This window comes from Lactuca sativa, chromosome 9, assembly GCF_002870075.4.
Source record: "Lactuca sativa cultivar Salinas chromosome 9, Lsat_Salinas_v11, whole genome shotgun sequence".
Classification (NCBI taxonomy): Eukaryota; Viridiplantae; Streptophyta; class Magnoliopsida; order Asterales; family Asteraceae; genus Lactuca; species Lactuca sativa.
The window spans coordinates 92066646-92078854 of NC_056631.2; positions in this window are offsets into that span (position 1 = coordinate 92066646).

Here is a 12209-nt window from a genome sequence, read left to right on the forward strand (position 1 = left end):
TGGTGCTATTTCTGTTTCTTGTAGGAAACATAAGAAGTGTTGAGATTTTTAGTTTCTGAGCATGGGGTAAACGGCGATCTTCCACCGGAGTATCTGGCAGTATGTCTGCCATGAGGTAATGATATAGCATGGACAGGTTGTCAGCGGGAACTGAGATGGTCAAGTACCAGGATACACCCTACTTGAATATAGTATGGCATGTGTTAGCTGTAGCCACAGATGATCAAGAAGAGTATACCGGGGTGGTGGCTCTTTTGTCTATGATGGGTATCGAGTGTAGGAATGGAGTCTCTGCTCTTGTGATGATTCATGTGATGGAACGTTGGTTGAGAAGTCGAGGATGAGGAGTACGATGATTCATTATTTCTGGACTGAGAGTCAGGGCTATTACTGGACAATTGAGATTTCTGGTAGTGGAATGGTGTGAGATTCTGAATTACTACAGGCAGTCACGATGAGAAGTTTCTGAGGAGTTCATCAGAGATCAGGGGTATTTGGAGTTGCTTGATCTCTATCGGGGAAATCATCGAACGTTGCGTAGCACCTTCCAAGAGTAAGTACGATGTTTCTGGTGGAAACAGTCTGTGGGGTAGATTGTTAGTGCGCCAATTGGTGATGGTTCGAACCTTAAGTGGGGGAGAATCTGGTATTGTATAGAAGGGATCAGAGATTTGTTCAAAAAAGGTTAGAGAACTGGATATAAAGACCTGCGGAAAGGATTCATGAAATCAGGGTTATTGGTGATCGAAGCAAGGTGCAAAGCGTGATAATGCATGTTGTGCTTGTTTGAGAACGTATTGTGTCTCCACGGCAAGTGGCCGTTGGTTGGAGACCTTGGGGTGGTTAGGAATTCTTTGAGGTTATAATGGTGAACTCGAGGTGGTTGGCTCGTAAGGTTAGTTTAGCAGTTCAGAAATTCTTGTTCCATGTATGGGCTATTACTGAGATTTGGAAGGGAAGAAGTTGATTAGGCAACCAATTTCAGGGTCGTTATGAGTATTCTGGCATGAGTTTGAGCAATATAGAATGGAGTTTCGGGTTGTGTAGCAGGAAGATCAATGGTGAAAAGAAGTATGCAGGGATGCGTTGCGTATCAGAGTATAATGTCGTAAGTAGGAGATCTATGGCTGAGGCGAGACATTGTGAGGTTCTGTGATGGTGTACAGAGGTGTCCGATTTTAATGCCTTGAATTTTGGGTTATTTTGGGTCTTGAGTTGGAGACGGCATGTGGTGTATCAAGTATCTATGGTTCCAATGGGAGCCCTTCGGCGAATGCCACCAAGGGAGGTATTAAAGAACATGGATTGCAGCGAGAAAGGGGAGCATGGTCGTGATGGTTGCCATCAGAATCTATGATGCATAATTGAGATAAGTGTGAGTATCTATCTATGTTGGTATGCGGAGCATGAGTTAGTGGACACAGAGCTTTTGTGATGCTGTGGGGTTCCGTAGTACTCACTAGTCAGTGAGAGGTTATTGTGATGCTACGGGGAGCCATAGTACTCATTAGTCAGTGAGAGGTTGTTGTGATGCTGCATGGAGCCGTAGTACTCACTAGTCAGTGAGAGGTTGTTGTGATGCTGCGAGGAACCGTAGTACTCGCTAGTCAGTGAGAGGTTGTTGTGATGTTGCGGGGTGCCGTAGTACTCACTACTCAGTGAGAGGTTGCTGTGATGCTGTGGCGAGCCCTAGTACTCACTTGTAAGTGAGAGGTTGTTGGGATGCTACGGGGAGCCTTTGTACTCACTAGTCAGTGGGAGGTTGTTGTGATGCTGCGGGGAGCCGTAGTACTCACTAGTCAACTCGAGGGTGTTGTAATGAAGTACTCTCTGATGAGAGCACGAAATGGAAAAGTTCTACGCTTGGGTAGCCCTAACATTTGAGTTTATGGGACCCTGGCGGTCAAACCAGGGGCGAGACTGGGGTCTCCATATTTGTCGAGAATCGTTATATTCTGAATTGAGTTGTGGTGGTCGCAACAAAAGGGAATTGGAGAAGTGATATACGTGCGGGTTGCGGGTCATGAGTCATGAGTTGAGTGCTTCATTGGGATGAGCGGTTCCAACTCTGGGTCGGATCAAACTCTGGAGTTTGAGTTTGGCTCTGGTGGTGCGTTGGGTAGGCAAGATGAGATTCTGGATGCTGAGGTGGGTTCCATGTTGAGGGGTATTGTTTGTCATCTGATGTCTTAGACATGTGTAGGTCAGTACTAGGGTATGCAAGGTACCACGAGATGCATGGAACTCTGAGCAGTAGATGGCAGAGGTCGGGATTGAGTCGATCTTCAGTTGGGATTGTAGTATTCGTTTGGCGTAAAGATAACTTCGTGACTTGTGTGTCACTGGGCCGACATAGTTGTTGTCAGAACGAAGTCAGTGAGACATTTCGCGACATGTTATGGGTAACCTTTAGAGGTTCAATTGCTGACTTGAGAGATGACCTAGTACTTAGTGTGGAGTAGGGATAATTGAGAGTAAGTTGGGGTTCATGATTATAGATGTCAGAGGATACTTCTCAGCGAGCATGGGTATTTTTATGGTGTCCATGGACCGGGTGTCAAGAGTTGAGTGTTTGGATGAATTTTGATTGCAGTTCAGTGGATAGGTCCCTGGTCTGATGTGATCCTTCATCTCGTGGTTTATGAACTGGATTGTTTATCTTGTCTAGAATGAGCGATCGGTAGTCAATTACCAGTCGGGTGACTTGTTTCTATCAGTCGCAAATCTAGAGAATCAGAGGGGCGGTGAGTTATTGGGGTTTATTTTTTTTCTTTTTTTAGAGAAGCGAATGGCGTGGTGATATCTCAAGAAGGAGGGTTAGATTTGTGTCAGGTCGTTAGAGTCTCCAGATTTTGGAGAGTCAGAAGGGGTAGCGTAGTGGAAAATGGGTATGTTCTGCTTCCAGGAAGGAGTCCCTGTTAGGATTCAGGTGCCTAGAGAGGAAGATAGCTGTGTGGTATAAGATCCTTTCGATGGTGTTGTTTGGTTTTTGGATTAGATCTATATGTTGTTGAGGAGCGATTTCAAGGGTGAAATCTAATTTAAGTGGGGGAGAATTGTAACATCCGGATTTTTAGGAATATTATTGCGTATGTTAATCTTGAGATTGAAGGAGAGACACGACGAGTTGAGGGTCCAACTCGTCGAGTTGAGTCTGGTTTCTCCCGTGGATTTTGTGAGTGGACTCGACGAGTCAGAGGAGGGACTCGCTAAGTAGGTGTTGGGCATAGAAACCCTAATTTTCGGGGCTTGGGACCTACTTAAAGATAAATAGGGCCTCCTATTGTGACTACCTTTCAGAAGAGAGAATCTTAAACGAGTCCTGAGTGCTTTGGGCAAAAGAGACAGAGAGAGAGAGAGAGAGAGAGAGAGAGAGAGCCAGTATGAGCTTCTTGGTGGATGGTTTGCAAGGAAGAAGGAGGTTTCAAGCTAAAGGGGGCAGAGGAGGTTGTTGATCTACGATTTACAACATAGGAGCATCAGTTGGAGGTATCAATTCGGACCCCTTTTCCTCCCTAATTGAGTAGATCTTTCTTTTGAGGATTAGGGCTTGTATTATCTTCTTGCTAGAGTTTTGAATATATCAAACCCCTCTTGTGAGCTGGTAGCATAGATCTGGACCTTGTAAGGTCCAGAAAGTCAAAAAGTAGAAAGCCAATGTTGTGCAACCATGGGGTTTTGACGTTAGGAAGCTTTAATGGAGGCTAAATGGCACATTGAGCGAAATATGCCATGCCTGAACATCAAGATCTGAACATTACGTGACTTTTGGGTAGTACGAGGTTAGATCTATGAGTTTGAGTTACAGATTTGACCTCAGGTGGCTGAATGATAAATTTGTTGGAGTCAAATCACCAAGTCCATAGGATGACTCGACGAGTCGTAGCGGGTTTGACCGAGTAGCCTTAACCCAGTGGTGGATGCCGAGTTGGGAGTCAATTCGGAAAGTTGCGTGAGTCGTAGGAAGAATTCAGATGATGCGAGGGGACTCGGCGAGTCACAAGGGTGCACTCGACGAGTTGGGTCAAATGTGGACAGTTGACTTGAGTTTGACTTTTGTTGACTTTGGGGTTTGGGTCAACATAAGAAATAGAGACCTTGGAGGGGTAAAATGTTCTTTTACCCACTTTAACGAGTTAGAAAGAGAAAGAACCGCCTTCGATTATCTTAGTCGTGAAAGGAGTATTAATAAGTGATATTCATCCTTTGTGTTAGGAGGAGGCTAGTTTGAGATCCGAGCGCGAGGTTATTTGCTCACTTGCTAGTCGAGGTGAGTCTTCTCACTATACTTTACCTTGAGTGGTAGTTATGTGTGACCGGAAGGTCTTATGTGCTTACATTGAGTATTATGTTATCCTGTTGTAAGTGGTATGCTATGCATTATGTCTTTGTGATTTATGCTATGCGGAGTTTATAGATCGGACCAGAGGGTCCAACGATCCGTGAGGCCGGAAGGCTCATAACCAGACCGGACAGGAAGGTCCAATGAGCTAGACCGGAGCAGAGGGTCCAACGAGCTACGGGACTCGAGGGTCCCGTTAGGACACATTGACTGAAGGGTCTTACAGAGTATAGCCTCGATTGGCGAATTGTTGTACGTGGTATGTTGAGGAACTCACTAAGCTTCATGCTTACAGTGTTATGTGTTATGTGTTTCAGGTTTTCTCAGGATCGCAGGAGGACACCGGCTTGATTGTACACACATCAGAGACATAGTTAAATTGAGAGGGTCCTGTAGTTTTGATATATACAGTTTTTCGATATGAGATTTAATGATTTGAAATTGTGACATTTTGTGATTTTATAATTGTGATAAATGTGTTTTTAAATTGAAAAATTTTGTTTGAAAATTTACGGTGTAACAATACGACTTCCATTTAGATTAGTTCAAAGTTGTGCCAATTTAATCGTAAAACTTCGAAGAAGCATAACTTCTTTATACGAAGTCGAATTTTAGAATTCTTTATATGTAGCACATCCTTGTCACATATACTATACCTTTGGTTAGGATTTTTTCACCTAAAGACTATTCTATAAAAATTTCGTTTGATATGTTATTAGATCATAATTGTCTAAGCCCGAAGTTGTGGGTGTTATATTAGAGTTTACACACCTCCCTAGCCTCCATCACCTCCCTTTCAACCTAGAGCAACCCTAGCCTAAATTATTGAAATTTGTGAGCTTTTGGTGGTGTTTTTAGTGTCTTGAAGGGGTGTCCTTGCTAGCAAACAAATCTCCTCATCATCTTCTTGCACACATTTTGACCTCTTATAAGTCCTCAAGATCTGATCTTTGTGTACTATGCTTCTAGATCTAGGCATATACGTACTTTTATCCTTGTTTAGGAGAGTTTGAGTGGATAAATTCCATAAAGTTGGCAACTTTATGGATCATTGACATCCCTTTTTGGTTATATGTTCCAGGTCTGAATTTTGATAGTGTTTTGATTCCATTCATGACGTTTTGGCCTCATTTTTAACACTTCAACCTAGTTTGACCTCAAGACATGCATTGGGCATGCAAATCTATAAAGCAATGGATTTTATGATGCTTTGAGTGTAAGAAAGTCTTCTAAAAAGTATGAATGAGTAGCTTGATGTATTATGAGCTTAATGCATTAACCTTGCCAAAATACGTTCCACGACGTGGTGGTTTGGCCACCACAACGTGGCACTAGACTGCAATATGACTTTTCTCACTATACTTTGTACTATAGTTTATATACTTGTGTGTAGGATGTTGTTATGTTGTAGTGATCTGTTAGATTGCTAGATGTATATGATTACCTGTGTTGATGGTTATTGTCTATTGGTTTGTATATGTGGACATATTGTGGTTGGGTTGAGGCAGTCCTACTTTGTATTGTACGCCAAGATAGCCAGGTGGCCTATGTTTACTATAGGCCTTGTGATGTGGTCCAATCAGACTATAGGCCTAAGGGAGTGGTAAAACTATAATATAGGCCCCGAGGGGGGGGTCTAGTTTGACTATAGGCTCAGGAGAGCGGTCCATGTGTACAATAGACATTGCAAGGCGGTCTAGTCAGGCTGCAGACTCATGTGTACATGCATTGTATGTGTATTAAAATGTGAGGTATTTTGAGGGAACTCACTGAACTTTGGCTTACAGTTGTAGATATGAATATTTTAGGTACTTCAGATGATCGGTGGAATGTGAAGTTGTGATTGTACAGAGCATCCAGTCATTTTGATATGGTTGTAAAACAATGTTTCGATGACTTATGATTTCTATGAAAATGTTTTTTAAAAATGAAAAACTATGTTATGGTTTTTGGGACATTACATACTACAAATATTATTTACTATTCATATATCTACATTTATCGGTAACTAGTAAGAAATGTTGAAAATCTTATAATGCAACAATTTTTATGTCATCTATCAATTATTTATAACAATAATAACGTATACTAATTTGAAGTGTCAATATTTTTTTCTTACCAACATTTCAAATCCATCTACTCGTTTTAATTATATTTTTACTCATCAACTTCTTAAAATATTTTGTAAAATAACATTTTCCATCCCTTCATTTTGAATTTTGTAGATTGCCACTTTCACCATTTGACTATTTAAAATTTTTTGTTTGTCCACCAAAGAATATATAATATGATTTTCTTTAATAAATTGCGTTCCTTGATTAAAAAAAATTCTAGTTATTTTTATGCATATATCTCCATAAATTTAAGGTGTCAATGTTTCAACGTAAATTTTAATAAAACTTACTTATCTTTTTTTTTTTAAACATGTTTGTATAAATTCATATTTGTCTACCTTTGGATGTAAATTTTTTTAGGATGCCAATTTCATCCCTCCACTTTGAACTTTCGAAAACATCACATTCACCCCCTCTATTTTTTAAACTTTCGTATTTACTAACTGTATTTTATATAAACTGATTTTCTTATAGTAATCACTACTCAACTTTGTAAAATCTCACTTTGACTTTATCAACTTTGAACTTTACGTATAGATGCTACATGTTTGCTAAATACTATGTATATACTTTACACGGACAATCCATTATTCGTCAAATACGTTGCCATCGCCGCAAAACGCAGCAAACAAACACCTGGTTTAAACTAAAACTATATAATCATAGGACCAAATTAATCTGTAATTTACTTGAGATAGTAAAAACAAAACAAAATTTTAGGAATTAAAGAAAATGAATGGTAGCCGTAACGTAAAAGTGATGATGGTGAACATGTGGGTGCACCCAAAATGGCAAACAATGGTTGCATGTGATTGTGGAATATGTCTCTCAATAATTTGAATGATGGATGAAACGATAATGGTAATATAACACCGAAAATATAAATAATAATAATGATATTTATGTAATTATCCAAAATTTATAAATTTGATTATGTACTCACCTTAGGGTGACAATTGATAACACGACACGACAAAAATACACGATACGAAACGAAATTGAGACGAAACTGAAAATCGAATTCTTGTTCGTGTCCTGTTCATTTCAAATGTAAAAAACACAACGTCATGTCTTGTTGTGTTCGTATTCAAAATTTGACACAAAATTAATACGATTTAACATTTTTTATTGTGTTTGTCTTGTTTTTCGTGTTATGCATAAATAAATATTAATTAAATACATTAATTGTTATTTCATGTTATATTTATCGTGTCGTGTCGTGTTTGTCGTTTTTTAACGGGTTCGTTTTTGTGTTGGTTAAAAAAAACTCGAGATCTTGTCGTGTCGTGTTCGTGTTACATAAAACATTGTCGTGTCAGACAAAAACACGATACGATGGCCCGATTTATCATCCATAACTTAGCTGTTTTTCATTTTCAAAATCATTTTTGGCAGGCGAGTAATCAATTTTAACATTTTTGTTATGGTTAATCATTTTCTTTTTCAAAATCATTTTTTAAAAGGAGATTCATCATTTTTAACATTTTTGTTGTGGCTAATCATTTTCTTATTAATTAACTTTATTACTATCAACAACTAATTTATTATATGAAATATGAAGCTATGTAAAAAATAGATAAGAAATAAGATTTTGAATAAGTTTATTTAATTGTGGTAAAAACAATCACTTTTTAATACATATTATTGAATATTTATAGTAGTAAAAAAAGATGAAAGGTAAACTATGTTATGCATGATATTTAAAATGATGCATAACACCTATAAAACTCTTGATAATATTATTACTAATTCTCATTAATTATAAAAAAAAGATGGGAAAATATACGGAATACAATGGTCATTCACCAAATAATATTTTTTTATACTCCCTCTTGAATGGTGATTATATCATATCTCGTTAAAGCTTTGATAGGTAAAATCTTAGGGAAAAACTTAGCTAAGTAATAACAAACATTAAAAATAATTTTCTCGTTAAAAAACTTTGTTAAGAAAACCCGATGGAAAAAACTTAGCTAAGGAAAAAAATACAATATGTTTCCAACTCTCCATGATAGACACATCACTTGATTTCTTCAAAGCGTTGCATACCAATGTTTCATACAATCATTTAAAATTTAGATGAAAGAATTATTTTAATGAACAAATCCTCCAAGTTGTTACTTAATTGAATTTTACAGATGTTGATGTCACATTCCTTTTGAAGACCACGAGTGAAAAAAAACTTGGGTGATATATACATGGTTTTGTCTCTTTTGATAAACATTTCCTTAAATTGGGTTATACAATTCACATTATCTTCATATAGTATTGTTGGAACATCTCTGTTAGAAGTTAGACCACAGTTCTAGCGAATTTGACAAGTTATATTTTTTAACCAAATGCATTCATGGCTTGCCTCATGAATTACTATAATCTCTACATGGTTAGAAGAACTAGCAACTAAAGTTTGTTTAACATAACGCCAATAAATTGTATAGCATCCACAATGGAATAAATAACCTATTTGGGATCAAGCTTTGTGTGGACCAGATAAATACTCAGCATCTGCATAACCAATTTACTCCACATTTGATGATTTTAAGTAGTATAAACCCATATCTATTGTAACATCCAAAATTCTAGAATAAATAATTCATTATTAAAATAGATAAAACAACCATTTTTATAGAGTTACATTCAATTCAAAGCATTTGTTCATAAGCCATAATTAAAATTGATAGCTAAAAGGAAAACAATGCAAATCTTGAATCATAAAACCATTGATATATGTGTATAGTTCCGCCTTCGCAATCCGATAAGTACTTGAAAAATATTTAAATTCATAACTATATGTCAAAAAATTAGTAAGTTCCCCAAAATATCTCGCACAACAATACATATACAATGCATGTACACATGAGCCTTCAGTCTGCCTGGACCGCCTCACAAGGCCTATAGTATGCCTAGACAGCCCTCCCGAGCCTACAGTCTAACTGGACCTCAACTCGAGGCCAACATTATAGATGGATTGCTCGCATGGGTCTACAGTTTGAATGGACCACCTTTCAAGGCTTACAATACACCTAGACCTCCTTGGTATCATGGTCTACAACACAAAGAAGGACCACCTCAACCCAACCGCAATATGTCAACATATGCAAACAAACAATAACAAACAAACACAAGTAATCATAACAAATCTACCAATATGACATATCACTACAACATACCAACATCCTACACACAAGGATACATACTACAATACAAAGTATAATAACAAAACACACCTGAACTAAATAGATGAGGCACAACAACATTCTTAGCAGCATACTAGCTAACCCAATCTACCTAAATTCATACCAAGACTATCCATTAACTAAATACTAAAGTCTACCAATGTTTAACCAAAATTCAAACTCGTTAACACGCCCACGATCAAAGTCACCTAAATAGGCCACCACGTCGTGGCAAGACCATTGCCATGTTGTAGGCAGCTCGATCAGAAAACGCAATGGAAATTCCCACCATATCTTTTCAAGCCTTGACCACATCGTAGTTATGCTAGAAGTTTCTTCTTCCCATTAATTCATTAATCCATTAATTCCTTTTCTTAGACTTTCTAAAGGGATTCTTTGCATCCAAAAGAACCATAAAAATCCTTACATTATGGGCATGCATGTCCAATAAATTTCCTTCCCAAAACAAGGTTAAAATGATGAAAAAAGGGGGTCAAAACCCTATGCATGACATCAAAAGAACTTGTGAATTCAGATCTGAAACATAGAATGCTCTTGTGGCTTTTAAGAGTAATAAAGTTGCAAACTTTATTCCCAACTCTCACTTAAAACACTTCAACATGGACTAAAACTCATAATACATAAATATCCAAAGACAAGATACCAAAAAGAAAGGAACTTCGTGACATACAAAGTCCAAATGATAAATGAAGGTTGGAATCCAAAAGCTTCAAGCTTCCATGCACAGTTATTAAGACAAGAACTTATGCTAAATTGCGTATGGTGTGAAATATTATGTTAATCTCAAGGATCTTTATAAAGCTCAACAATAATAAGATTGCAGAATTATAAAGGAAACATAGTAGCAAAATACATCAATAAATATAAGCAAGTTTAAAGATACTTGTTGAATCGTAACATGGTTTACTTGCAAACACATGTTATTAAATGATGAACAAAAAAGTATGATAAGATAAGATGATGGAGATAAGGAAAATTGTATTCGAGATTGTGAAGATTACAGTGAAGATAAGATCAGACACACTTCTATTGATTACAATAACCATCCATTTATAGAAGCCAAAAAATACGTCTCCTGAACTGGTCGTCAATAAAAAGGTAAGATAAGAATTGGTGGCCATGCTTTCCCTGCCTAAAATGACACATAAAACTAAACACACATTGTCAAAAAAAAGCTTATCATTGTACTAACTCATCGGATCCACAAGAAGACATGATGCCGGCAAGTCTTCGGAAAGTCCCTTTCATCTAATGGTGTTCATCAAATCTTCAGCTCATAAAAAACAATCAACTCTTCGCTTCATTATCAAACCAGGACTTCGCATCAGCAAGAATCTTTTTATCTGTCGATGGTCACTTTCATGTACCATCAATTTCCCCTAAGTGGCCTCAAAACTATCCTCTCCACTTATCAACTTTCAGAAATTTGATATAGAGTGACCAAAAATTCCTTATAGCAAACACACATTTGTTTTTTCTTTCAATTTCAAACTTCACTTCATCGCTAGTGAATTTCAATTTTTTTCAGTGAGCTTGAAAATGTCTTCCAACTATTTTCTATTGCACCGATGAAATACACTTTCAGGGAGGGAGATCAAATTGAGCAGCAAGAATTGGATGGATTTTTGCGTCTATTATTGCGAAGTTGCATACTAGAGACCTAAGGAAGTTGCAGACTCTCTCATATGTTTGTTTTGTCTTGTGATGCTTCTTAATATTCAAGCTGAAAACTATGGTAATCAAAAAGATCTCTTTGGGGTTCATCGACACGAAGTCTGCTTGAATTCTTAAATACTTTTTGCCAAATTGCACATGAGTAAACTGAAAGAAGTTTGTGTTCTTTAATGACCGGGATTTGTAAGTTTTGGCAGATTCAGGTGCATCATTTGACCATATGTCTTCAATCTTCTTCTCATGATTGTTGTGGAATAGATTTAATCTCTCAAACTCCATTGGCATTCAGCAGCAAGTTCGAATGTATATCAAAGTTTTAGAAGGCCTAATAAAAGCAAGCATTTGGGGGATAAAAGGAATATCCAAGTACATGTCGGTCTGAGGCGATGTGTAGGTCAAATGAGGGACATAGACTTCGTCGACTAGTCTTCTGAATGGATTCACCCACGATTGAATAAGAGATTCATCGATTGTAATATCAAACCTTAAGCCTTTTAAATATCTTTGGCAAACTTTGTGGCTCTCCAGTCAGCTTTTCTCTGTCCGGTGACCAGGGTGTCATTGGATTTTTCATCTGACATGTAGTCTTCTGGAGTTTCTTTTGGAGTCAAGGTTTTCTTGGTTGATGTGGTGGAGTATGAGACTTCTGATTTGGAGGGGTTGGAGTTTTGTAAAGAGGCGTAGGAGATCCTTGGCAATGAGGAGTTCGATTTCTTTAAGGAGAGGGTGACTTGGAGCTTTTTTCTAAGGAAATTACTTCAACATCGGCCTTTCCTTCTTTTAAGGAAGAAGGCATAGACTTATTCTCAAACATCACCTTCAACTCTTCAAGATTTTTGAAGGTTTTGGATAAATTGAGTAACATTTGTTCACTTACATCAT